This window comes from Pinus tabuliformis, chromosome 1_1 (assembly GCF_031772625.1).
Source record: "Pinus tabuliformis cultivar Carrire ecotype Pingquan chromosome 1_1, CPIR1, whole genome shotgun sequence".
NCBI classification, from domain to species: Eukaryota; Viridiplantae; Streptophyta; class Pinopsida; order Pinales; family Pinaceae; genus Pinus; species Pinus tabuliformis.
In genome coordinates this window covers 950614388-950628344 of record NC_142297.1, presented here as the reverse complement: position 1 = coordinate 950628344, position 13957 = coordinate 950614388, and positions in this window count along the sequence as shown.

The window sequence follows — 13957 nt, the reverse complement described above, 5'->3', positions numbered from 1 at the left end:
ATCAATGTGCTTTGTCTTTGAATGATATGCGGGGATCTTTGCCAAGAAAATAGCACTTTGGCTGTCACAGTCTATCCTTATAGCTTCCTATACTAACCCCATACTTGAGCACAATCTCTGCAACCAAATTGCTTCCTTGCTTGCATGAGTGGCTGCCATGTATTCTGCCTCTGTAGTTGACAGTGCCACTACAAATTGTTTCTTACTCATCCAATTAACTGCACCTCCAAATAGGTTAAACACATACCCACTTGTATATCTTCTCTGATCCAAATCTCCAGGCCAGTTTGCATCAACAAAGCCATGAATATCCAACACTCTGTCCAATCCTGGTCTTCCCTGGTAGCACAAACCATAATCACTAGTGCCATGAAAATACCTAAAAACCCGCTCCACTACTGTCCAGTGCTCCTTCCCTGGTTTTGACAGAAACCTGCTCAATACTCCCACTGCATGTGCAATGTCTGGTCTAGCACAGACCATTGCATACATCAGGCTACCTACTGCACTTGTATATGGAACACGGGACATGTCTTTTTCCTCTTCTTGTGTCTTGGGACACTGTTCAGCAAATAACCTCACACCTATAGGAAGAGGAACCTTCACCAGTTTACTATCCTGCATATTTAACCTCTGTAATATTGTCTCGACATACTTCCTCTGGTTTAACCAGAGCTTCCTCTTTGCTCGATCTCTTTTAATTTCCATGCCAAAAATATAGTTTGCAGCACCAAGATCTTTCATGTCGAATTTGGAGGACAATTGGGTCTTCAAATCCTGTATAACTTCTTTGTAATTTCCAACCAACAACATATCATCCACATACAAGACCCGATAAATAACGTGGTCACCAATTAATTTAAAATACACATAGTGATCTGCTTTGCTTCTGGTGAAGCCAAGTCCCCATATAAATGTATCAAATTTCTAATACCACATCCTTGGTGACTGTTTTAACCCATATAGAGACTTCTTTAACTTACATACCAGTTCTTTCTTACCCTTCACCGCAAAGCTTTTAGGTTGCTTCATGTAGATCTCCTCTTCTAGATCCCTGTGAAGAAATGTTGTCTTCACATCCATCTGTTCTACCTCAAAATCAAAAGCAGTAGCAACAGATAAAAGTAATCTAATAGAAGTTACCTTGGCAACAGGAGAAAAAATATCACCAAAATCAATTCCTGACACCTGGGAATAACCTTTTGCTACCAACCGAGCTTTGTATTTCTCCACTTTTCCTTCTGCATTTGTCTTCTTTTTGAACACCCATTTGCTGCCAATGGGTTTCCTTCTAGCCAACAACTCCACTAGATCCCAAGCCTCATTTTTGTGCAAAGATGCCATTTCATCAACCATGGCCTCTTTCCAGAGTTTTCCATCCTCTGAATACACTACTTCCTTCACAGTTCTGGGATCATCATCAGTAACATACAAAGCAAAAATTGAATAGAAAGTAGATGGACTATACCTTTTTGGTTACCTTCTTTCTCGAACTGATCTTCTCACAGTTGGAGTTTGTGGCTCTTCATCTTCTGATTCCTCCTCTGCTGTAGAGTTTGATTCTTCCTCCTTTAGCTCAAACTCTATCTTCTCAGGTTCCTTTGGTTGGAATTCATGTTTAATAACATATTTCACCTCTCTGAACACCACATCTCGACTATACATAGCCTTCCTTGTTAATGGGTTCCAAAGCTTATAACCCTTTAAACCATCCTTATACCCAATAAAGATGCACTTTTCAGATTTACTATCCAACTTTGTTCTTTTCTCCTTTGGAACATGTACATATGCATCACATCCAAATACCCTCAGATCTGAAAGAGAGGGTTTGTTACTAGTCCATACCTCTTGTGGAGTCTTATCCTCCAACACTGATGAAGGTGACCTATTGACCAGGTAACATGCAGTATCCACTGCCTCTGCCCAGAATTCTTGTCCTAACCTAGCACCACTGAGCATGCTTCTTGCCCTTTCCATCAATGTCTTGTTCATTCTTTCTACAACTCCATTTTGCTGAGGTGTATATGGAGTAGTCTTCTATCGTGCTATACCACACTTCTTGCATAATTCTTCAAATTCCTTACTACAAAACTCTCCACCATTATCTGTCCTCAACACCTTTATTTTCTTCTCTGTCTGGTTTTCCACTAGCGCCTTAAATTCTTTAAACCTATCAAAGACTTCAAATTTCTTCTTAAGGAAATATATCCATGTAGTCCTTGAGAAGTCATCTATAAATGATACATAGTACACAGACTTACCCAGTGATGGAACCTTCACAGGTCCAAAAACATAACTGTGCACAAGCTCTAATATATGTTTCGCCCTCTTACCACCAGAGGGGAAACTCACCTGATTCTGCTTCCCGTATACACAATTTTCACAAAAATCAAAATCCAGAGAGCTATTACTCATACCTTCTACCATACCATTACAATGAAGTATTTGAAGGCCCTTCTCTCCAATATGTCCAAGCCATTGATGCCACAACATGGTCTTCTCTACAAAGACCACTACATTTTCTACTCCACGTTCAGGAACCAAAGAACTATTGCACCCATCAATAACAGTGCTACCTTGCAGCTTGTACAGAGTTCCAATCCGAACTCCCCGCATCATACCAATGCTCCCAAAACCATCTTGCAAGTATCCTTCTCGAACACTATTTTTACACCTTCATCATCTAGCCTTCCTGTCATCCCCCAGGAAGACATCACCACCATCATATTTCTCATACTCACTGAACCACTCTCTATGGGGAGTGAAGTGAAAGGATGCACCTGAGTCAATCAACCATGCCTCATGATCTACATGTGTACTTGAAGAAGCCAAGTATACATCCCCACCTTCATCTGAGGTGGTTTTCGCCTCTGCAGAAGGAGCCTCATCAGATCCCTTTCCTTTGTCAGGAGCTTTCGATTTACAGTCCCTTTTGATGTGGCTTTCCTTTCCACATTTCCAGCACACCACTTTTACAAGTTTTCCTGGAGATTTAGATCTCCCTCTAGATTTAGATCTCCCACTCGATGACTTATTTTGGTTTCTGTTATGGGACTATCCTCGTACAGACAAGGCATCACCATTTTGGCTCTCTGTATTTTTCCATCTCATCTCCTCTGTCAACAAGGATGAGACTATTTCATCAAAATACAAGGCAGTTGCATTGCTACCTATTGCAATAACCAGACTATCCCAGGAATCTGGTAGAGAACACAACAAGCTGATGCACTTATCTTCATCTGAAATTTTAATATTAACAAATGCTAACTGACTTACCACAGTATTGAATTCAGATGCTCTATCACCGAGTCTCCATCTTTCATCCTTAGGTTATACAACATTTTCTATAAGAACACTTTATTCACTAGAGCCTTAGATTGGTACAGAGTCCCTAACTTGTCCCACAAAGCCTTCGCCGTAGCTTCCCTTGATACATTCAGCAATACTGAATCTGAGACACACAATTGTATTGTGCTCTTTGCCTTCTGATCCAACTTCTTCCATTCTTCATCAGACACTCCTGTTGGTTTAGTACCCGGATCTACCGCGATCCACTAATCTTTATCCACCAACAGATCCTCTATCTTGAGTTTCCACAACTCAAAACTTTGACCATTAAATTTCTCGACTATATCTTTCCACTACTCACCATCTTCTTTCACCACTAGAATCGATCTTGCAGATCTCCCACTGAATAGGGTCTACCATAGGCCCGAGCGAAACCCCTCAACAACAAAGGCATCCCCTTGAAGCCAAAACTGCTCTGATACCAAATGTAGTTTTTAACCCCGTAGAGAAATTACCTGCATACGAATTCTAAAACACAGAAAATAATCAATGCAAGAGCATAACACATAAAACACATATACACAAAGATTTTCCCCTGGATCCCAAAACCGGGACTACCAGCTTGATTTTTTTATTATGTTCCTTTCAATGTTATAATACATATTTATACATGCCGAAGCATCCAATACCATGGACCAAAAACCATCGCATCCAAAAAACATGTGCAAAAATCATGCACAAAACCATAGGTGTGTTACACTAAAAAATGTCACCATGACCACTTACAGTTAGTATGGCTCAAATCAACAGTCATGCTACCCTCTTAGGCAAGTCTTATGCCTCTGCTATCCATCTCAAACTCAAAGAAGAGAGAAAGTCTTGTCAAAAATATGTTTATCTCTGGGGTCGCAGGTTCTCTCTAGCCTTACCTGCGGGGACGCTCACAATGTTCACAAAAGGTGCGTCCTTGGACGCTCTGTATGTTAAGGGACAGGTGCGTCCTTCTGTAAAAGGCAAAATGCGCGAGTTTCATCTTAAAAAAGTTACTTGTGGTTACTTCTAGAACATTCTAGAGGTCGGTTTGATGAATTGGATGCGCCTCCAGTTGGTTCATGTATCTCTATTAAGGAGGAACTTATCCCATCAATAAGGGAGCTATCCCACCCAAAGAGGGGGATTATCCCATTGATGGTGGACCTGAATAACCTCTTTACAGCACTATAAATAAAGACATTGAGCCAGAGGGAGGAGAGGTTGGAGCTATACATTTTCTTTGGGTAAATGCTGCAGGAATTAGGACTCCCATTTAGAACCTTGTGAGGAGAGATTGTCTTTGCTTGATTCTACTTGGAAGTGGGTGAGCTTTGTCAAAGTAGAGGAAAACCCTTGATGGACCCTGGGAGGAACTTGCACAACACTAAGGCCAGGTTGTAAGAGTTTCTTTGTTTCGTTATTAATACAAACTGGTTTATTTTTCTCAATAGCTTGTGTTAATGGGTTATTTCATGTGTTCCTTGGTCTGCATGTTGAATATATGTTTTATTATATGAAATGCAAGTGCTTGGTAATTGTTTGATTGTTTGTGGTTGCAGGAATTGACTTGAAGGAGGAGCTCATCCGGATCGGCAAGGACGGACTACAACAACCGCGTTTTGGAATAAGGTAAACCTAAACACTTGTAGTTTTCATGTTTTAAAAGGTATATTTAGAGAAAGATCACTCCATTTTGTCTTGTTTGTCGCTAGAGAGTTTAGACTCCTAGGGAGGTCAGTTGTGTCCGCACAAACGACTTTTTCCGCCACGACAAATTGGCGACCATACTGGGGAATCCATTAATGAGAGAGTCTTTTCCTTTGTGTGAACTTTGCTCTGTGAAAATCACTTTTATTTTCTGGTTTTTGACTGTGAGAATTAGTATTTGGGTGGCTTAGCTTTAGATTTAGTTAGATTTGGTTTTTCTCAACTTTTCCAGAAGGACGCACCCTCTGAGTACTGCACAGTGCGTCTTTGGACGCGCTGTTGCCGTTTGCACAGAGCGGGCCCGCACCTGTTATAACGGGTTGCCTGCGTCTTCCTGTAAAATTTAGGAAAATTCCATTTTTTGCTTTAATTGCTTTTAGATTTTGATTTTTCTTAGTGTTTTCTACCCAGATCCTTTAGTACCCTGTCAAGAATTTTCACCTGAACTTGTTTTGTGAGCTTTGAGTGTTTTAGTGGATTTCAACGAAGTTTAGGCCTAGGGTTTGATTTTTCAATAGGTCCTGTAGTGACTTTGACGGTAGAAAGTTGTCCAGCCTTAGATCTCTCTGGTTAGTCAGCCTTCTTAGAAGTCGGGCCTGTCGTAAAGTCTCCTTGTGTGAGCAGCTTGCCATTTAAGTTGTTTTGGGTCAAATTTCGAATTACTTGTTTATAAAGTGTTGATTTCCATTTTACAAAAGAACAAAAAGATTAGAGTTTTGTTTTGACTAGTTTTTGGTTCTGCAATAAGCTAGTCCTTGATTTGATTGTGATCAAGTAAAACACCTTAGAATAATCATTGTTGGTTTTGGCCTCGTTAAGATTGCTTAGAGTAAATTTACCTTTTAGTTTGCTTATGAGTGCATTTTCATAGATTTTAATAGTTGTTAAGATTGATTTTTGGTTATACTAGATTTATTTGCTTTATTAAAAGAAAAATACAAAAACATCTTCTTTAAAAGTCTTGTTTCAAGTAGCTTTTTGTTTTTGAAAGAGAAAAAGAGTTTTTTCGTGCATGTAAAGAGCGGTCATGTTTTTTATGCTTGGAAAAGACAAACGAATTGTTTCTTTGATTGTCTTCAATTAAGAAGTTGCTTTTATAAAGATTGCATTCTCTCAACTTTTTAGTTAAGCAATTCATCGAAAAAGTAAAGTAGTGGGTAAATCATCCTAGGTGCATTTTGTAGTGGTTTCGAGTCGAGTCAACACACCACTGGTTTCACTTCCATCACCTTTTGACTTAAGAAACAACCTTAAAAGTAACGCTTAAATTAAAATCAATCTAGTAATTTTTATTTTTCTAGGGCTCTGAAACACCAACATAGCTTAGGCTAGGGTCTTGGAGTAGGTGAGTACTTAACTCTCCAAGACTACAAAACCAAACAGATAGTTTATCTTGAGTAGATTAAATCCAATTGTTTCAGTTATACTCTGGGAAAGCTCCTCTTAAAGGAGAAGCACGAGCTCGTGTCCGAACCAGTGAGGGGATCATTCCTCCCTCGTTGGGAACGACGCCAGACAGTACGTATTACAAACGGTAAACCTCGGATTAACCATTGTCGAGGAGCCAGGGGTCACTTATCGGTAAACCTTGGATTATTGTCAAGGAGCCGGTAAGGGGATTGAGCTTGTTACTCTGCCCTTGCGTGCTGTCGGAGTTTAGACTGTTCCCCCAGGTGTAATTGTTGTGATTGGTAACTTTAGTGACCATAATCTTTAGGTTTCTACCGAGGTGACGGTGGAGGGAAGGTCCCACTGTACCTGGAGCAGACGTCGGTTATACTCACTTGGATTTTCGGGGGGTTCACTTCACTTCGAGACGGTTAAAGTGGAGGAACTTGTGCCGGTCTATTCATTAAGCAGGTTGCCGGGGTAACTGTTCCACCCGCCATTTCTGTACTGAATCCTGCGAGGTTGGGCCTAATCACCAACTAGCGCTTTTGGTCCGGAAGACTACTGTTTGTGTGTGGTTTGACGCTCTAGATTATTTAGGCGTGTGCTTCAAATTTGTTTGCTTCTTTAGAAGACTTTAGGTGGTTTGATTTGAAATTTTTACTTTGTTTTCGTGTGTTGTAGTTAAAAATCTTTAATTGTGGCGGAATTACCGAGACAGTCCCGTAGACTTCGGGGCCAGTCTCCTGAAGTTGTTTCTGTGGCCGAATTGTTGAGAAGATCCCGTAGACTTAGGGGATCCCCTCCTCGAGACAACCCGGGTAATTTAGAAGGGTTAAAGGTCCTTGTAACTCCTCCTAGTGACAGTAGAGTAGGTTCACCTGAAGAAGGAGAATCTTCCTTGGTAGTCCATCCAGATTACCAAAGTTTAGAAACAGGTTACAATCCCGAAACTGTTACAGTTTCCGAGCTTGCTGGTAGTTTTTCATCTGCCAGTGAAACAGGCGAAGAACCTGAAATTTCCGAACCTGTTACTCCAACTTCTAGTGTCCCTGATTCACCGAGAATAGAAAGAATTATCACCGAAAATCTACCTTCTGGTTTGATTGCTATAGAAGAACTTGCTCCAGAAGAAGATATAGGTGTCTCTCACCTTGAAGGTCAACTTACTATTGATCTAAGGGAGCGTGAATCCATCTTTTACAGTCCTCCTAGAAGTACTTCTTGGTACCTTGCGTTAACCAATTTTTTAACAACTCAGTCGGTTTTTCCACACCTCGTACTCCTTTTCCACCTGGAGGTATTCATACTCCTGTAAATATGTCTGGTCAGTCGTCCGTGTTTACACAAAGTCCTGAATCTTTTTTACACGGCGGTCCTTCTGTTCCCACTGGGTATCAGTCACTTTCTGGTACCTTTGCGGGGGCATCTCCTCAACCCATTGATCATGGGTTATTTGCTGGAAACAGTGGTAATATACCATTGGGTGTAGGAGACATTTACATGATGTCAGGTTCAGTTCCCGTTTCCCAACCTCAAGGTGGCCAATTACCGCCTGGGGGGCAACCGCAGTTAACGCCTGGGGGGCAACCTCAAGGTACACAAATCGTGTCTGGGGGGCAACCTCAAAGTCAGTATGTACCTATGGTGCAATACTTGCCTCAAGGTCAACCTCAGCCTCAATATGTACCCCAAGGTCAACCTCAGTATCAATATCAACCTCAAGGATGGCAACCTCAAGGGTATCAACCCCAAAGTTATCAACCTCAAGGGTACCAACCTCAAGGTCAAGGTCAACCCCAGTATCAGTATTTACCTCAAGGTTATCAACCTCAAGGTCAATACTCAAGTCAAGGTTATCAACCGCCTCAAGGTCAGTCATATGTTCCAAGTATGGGAACTGCACCTTACAATTATCAATCCTACCCTCAATCTGGTTATGGATCTCAGTACCCTCAACCTGTTACGGGTCAGTACCCTGGAATGTTAGTGTGGGATCCCTCACAGGGTCAACAGGTGTTGCAGCCAAGTGTACAGATGGTTCCTCAAGCTGGACAACCCGTAGTTTCTGGTCCAACCCAGCAACCGCAACCTGTCCAGCCAAATGTTCAAACTTCTGTAGCTTCGGTAGTTACTCAGCCGTCAATTGCACCTAGTACTCCATCTCAAACGGCTGCTGCAACTATCGCTACATCTACCATACTTACTTCTGGAGTATCGACGGCTCCAGTTTCTACTGTCCCTGTTACCACACCTCAGACATCTTTACCGTTGTCTGGATCTACGATTCAAACCACGGTCCAGATGCCTGTAGGTCAGCCTGGTATAAGTACGGTTGTGACTACTCAACCTCAATTTGTTCAACCTCCGTACCAGGGACAGTACCAACCTGGGCAAGCTGTCCAACAACCGGTTTACCAGTATCAACCGTATCCTGGGTACACTTATCAACAACCTCAACAACCCCAGTACGGTCCGGTTAATCCTGGTTTTCCAGGAGGATATAATATCCCAAATGCGACTCCTGTTCCTAGTTATCCTGGATATCCTCCTCCTGGGGCTGGTATTGTGACCCAGAGTTTTAGAGATCCTAACCGGCAGTTACCGTTTATTGCAACTTTGGATTTACCCGACTTGACGCGCCTAACGAACGATCCAATTCAATATCTTCAGTTCTGGCCGCCAATGCCAAATAAGTTGCCCAGTGATATACCCAAGTTCGAAGGTAAGTCTGGAGAGGATCCGTCCAATCATGTGATGACTTACCACCTCTGGTGTGCTTCGAATTCTATCTCAGATGATTCCATCCGCTTACGTCTTTTCCAGCGTACACTCATTGGTCTCGCGGCCAAGTGGTACATTGAGTTACCACGGGCCTCTTTTTACAACTTTAGCCAGTTAGCTACCTCGTTCTTAACTCACTTTCAGTTGCCGGTCAGATACGATAACGGCACGGAGTTATTAACTTCACTAAAACAATCGACGTCCACGTATATTTCTGATCACATTCATGAGTGGAGACGTCGAAGGAGATTAGTGAAAGTTTTTATCCCGGACCAAATCTTAGCTGAATGGTTTGTCAAATCATTATTACCGAAGATTACTGAAGATGTCGCTAAGGCCGGAGTAGTTACTGAGGAGCAAGTCATTGCTCAGGCACAATACCTTGACTTAGTTTACACTCAGTCGGGTACGTTACACGAGAAAATTCCGGATCTTCCAAAGTCGAATCAAATCGCTGCTGCTCCTTCGGGATCTCATGCCGCTGATGGTATGATTGGTATCGTGACTACGAAGAGCAAGAAGAAGTCTTCCAAGGCTTCAACTACTCCAATTATCACTTTGCCTGATTCTCCGACAGGAGAGTCTTCTCCTGAACTCACCGCCGACATTCACGCTGTAGAGTCATCTACGGCCAAACCAAAAAACGGTGGAAAGAAGAAAGGAAAGAAGAAGGCTAAAGCAGACAAGGCTCCAAAGGAGAAAACTGAAAAGTCGGAAACCAATGACGAAAAACGCAAACCTCGATATCCTTGTCTTATTTGTGAAGAGGATCATTTTACGAGAGATTGCCCTCATCGGGCCGAGGTTGTAAAAATAGTCAAAGGTTCTCCCACTCCTGCTGTGTTAAAGAATCCATTTCCAGAGCAGGAGAATAAGATGATAGGTTCTTCTTCGAATGCCAGTGAAGAACCCATTTTGATGATGTCTCATGTGAGGATTGCGACTCGATCGCAAGATTATGGTAGTAAGGCTCCTGTTGATGGCAAGGAAGCAGAATCTTCTCACTCTAACCCATCAACCTCAGCTCCTGGTTCCGATCCACTACAGATCGAAAAACCTAACCCAGACTTAGTGATTAAGCCGCCCGCCAAGGGTGTACTTCGAAGGTCTGCTTTCAATCCACATGCGAGAGCAGCCCAGAATTACAACATTGTTGAGGACTTAGCTGTTTCACCTTCAGCAATGTCGGCACTCGAAGTGCTGCAATCATGCCCAGCACAACGGAAATTGCTTTTGTCGGCTATCGGAGCTGTCGATGTTCAGGACCCGAACCTAATGATCTTTGATCTAGAAAATAGTACACCACGTCTCCCCCATCAAATGGCTTTCCAAATTCCAGTGATAGTCAAAAACAGGCCTATTCATCGGACTGTGATTGATGAGGGAGCTTCTACGTGTATTATGTCGATTCAATGTTGGAGATCGCTTGGTTCTCCTTCGTTGAACCAATCCCCCACCATCCTTAAGGCCTTTGATGGCCGTGGGTTCCGTCCGTTTGGTATTCTACAAGAATTGCCTATAGGGGTTGAAGGTAAAACCGTTAGTCTGGATGTGGAAGTGGTTGATGCCCCTCTAGACTACAACCTTCTTTTGGGTCGAAGTTGGTCATATGCTATGACAGCGGTCGTTTCATCGGTCTTCAGAGTAATTAAGTTTCCACATAACGGTAAGATCGTGACTATTGATCAGCTGACATACTTTTCATCCGACCCAGCCTCTTCAGAGAGTATCCAGCATGTTGGTAAAACGACAATCCCTTATAGGGACGTTGGTGTAGGTTTAGTTAAGGATTCCGGTTTACTGGGAACTTTTCCTCTCCCTCCACTCAGCGCAGATCCTTCGTTTGCAACCATTCATATGATTACATCAGAAAACATTATTTATGATGATCCTTGGTTCGTCCCATCTGACTCTGAGATAGACTCACTCGGTGATGTTATGCCTTTGAGTCCATATGAAATTGCTTATGAAGCTCTCATGTCTTTTACTGACTTTCATTCAACCGAAGTCGACCAAATGAATGTGGTCAGTGAAGAGTCACTTTTCACCTCACCCTTAGAACGGATAACGTTTCCCGAAGTCGTGTCATCTGACGAACAACTTCGCGAAATCCTAAGTGTAGACGATCTACCATGGGAAGATCTCCATCACAGATCTTCGTTTTTACCTAAGGATGATGCATTTGAAAATGATTTTTCATCTATCTTTACCGCTGAATATGTCAAAGACGCTCAGGATCCAACGAAACATTCTGATTCAGAGTTGAATTTAGGGAATATTTCTCGTACTATTCCCATTGATATTTCAGTGAAGCCCGGAATCGAGGAAAACATTCATATAGGTGCCGCATGTACTGAAGAAGAAATCCAAACTTACAAGGCCCTATTCCAAGAATTCCGCGACGTGTTTGCCTGGTCTTACGAGGAAATGCCGGGAATTGATCCTGCCATTGTTATTCATGAAATAAAGACCTACCCGGATGCTAAACCCGTCCGGCAACGGTTGCGTCAAATTCACCCTCGAAAAGCGGCTGCGATTAAAGCAGAAGTCGAAAAGCTGTTGAAAGCAGGTTTCATTTATCCGATCCCGTTAACGGATTGGGTATCGAATATTGTTCCGGTCAACAAGAAACAAGGAACAATAAGAATCTGTATCGACTATAGGGATATAAATCGAGCTTGTCCAAAAGACAACTATCCTACGCCTTATATCGATCAAATTATTGATGATTGTGCCGGAAGTGAAATGTTTTCCTTCATGGATGGTTTTTCGGGCTATAATCAAATCAATATTCTACCTGCCGACCAACCAAAAACGGCATTCATTTGTCCATGGGGGACATTTGCTTATTGCAAGTTACCTTTTGGGCTTAAGAATGCCGGGGCCACTTTTCAACGGGCGATGTCTTATGCATTTCATGATATCAAGCACATTGTGCAACCCTATCTCGATGATTTGCCTGCTCATTCTTTACATCGAGCTGATCACCTTGTCCACCTACGAGCAATCTTTATGAGGTGTAGGCATTATCGAATTCGGTTGAATCCCCACAAGTGTGTTTTCTGTATAGAAACAGGTCGATTGCTGGGATTTGTTGTTTCAAAAGCCGGCATTCGCGTCGATCCCTCGAAAGTCGAGGCTATCATCAAATTGCCTCCTCCTTCGAGTTTGCGCCAACTCCAAAGTTTGCAAGGGAAAGCGAACTTTTTACGCCGATTCATCCCAAACTACGCCGAGGTCACTAAAGGTTTTACACGGTTGTTGAAACAGAATGCACAATTCTTTTGGGACGAGATTGCCCAACAATCTTTTGATGCACTTAAACACGCGTTGACCCATGCACCGTTATTGCATCCTCCCAACTACAACCAAGACTACTTCTTATACCTCGCAGCTTCGCATTCCACCATTGGAATGGTGTTAGTTCAAGAAGATGAATTCGGAGCGGAGCATGTGATATATTATCTTAGTAGGACCTTGAATCCAACTGAGCTAAAATATTCGCATGTGGAGAAATTGGCCCTGGCAGCCGTTCAAGCTGTCCAGCGTTTCCGTCACTACATTCTTCTCCGCAAAACTACAGTTATTTCGGATTGCAACCCTATGATTTATATTTTGACAAAACAACTGCTAGGGGGCAAGTACTCTAAATGGATTGTTATCCTGCAAGAGTTCGACTTGGAGTTCGAGAAGTCCAAGTCTAAGAAATCCTTAGTTTTTGCGGAATTGATGTGTGATTTCCCGAGTGCTGACACAGAGACTGTGGCAGAGGAGTCCATTGCGGACGAATCTTTGTTTCTTATCAGTACTGTAGATCCGTGGTACGGGGATATAATCATTTATCTCCAAACCCAAACCTTTCGGCCTGAAGCTTCCAAAGCGGAACGTCGAAAAATTCGGTTTCAATCCCAGCCATACAAAATTATTGGAGATACACTTTATCGCCGGGGGCAGACTTAGTTTTTCGACGTTGTTTAACTCACGAAGAGGCTGAGAGGGTTTTGAATGATTGTCACTCTGGAGCATGTGGCGGTCATATGTCTGGGTATGCCACAGCTCAGAAGGTGTTGCGCGCTGGTTATTTCTGGCCGTCTATGTTTAAAGATTGTATCATTGCAGTCAGGAAGTGCCACAACTGTCAAGTGTTTGATCGCAAGATGCGCGCTCCACCTGCTCCTCTCCACCCTATAATTGCCGTTGGTCCATTCGCCAAATGGGGTATCGACTTTATTACTTGTAACCCTCACTCGGCGGGGGGCATGCGTATATCATCCTTGCGGTTGATTATTTTACTAAGTGGGCCGAGGCGATGCCTACATTCGACGCAAGCGGCAAAACAGCTGCAGTTTTCGTATTCAATCATATCATAACTAGGTTTGGTGTCCCACAAGCAATCATTACTGACCATGGGAGCCATTTTCGAAATGTCATGATGACTGAGCTTACAAGCCAGCTTGGTTTGCGCCACGATAGCTCTACTCCTTATTATCCGCAAGCCAACGGTTTGGTTGAGTCTATCAACAAAGTTCTAGTTACCATGATCCGACGAACCATTGGTGTTCATCGGTCGAATTGGCACAACATGTTATTTTCAGCGCTATGGGCATACCGAACCTCAGTGAAAAATTCAACAGGGTTCACTCCTTTCCAGCTAGTTTATGGCTTAGAAGCTGTGTTACCCATTGAATGCGAAATCCCATCACTTCAAATGGCTGTCGAATTACTTCCAGCTACTTCCGAAGAGGAGACACGTTTA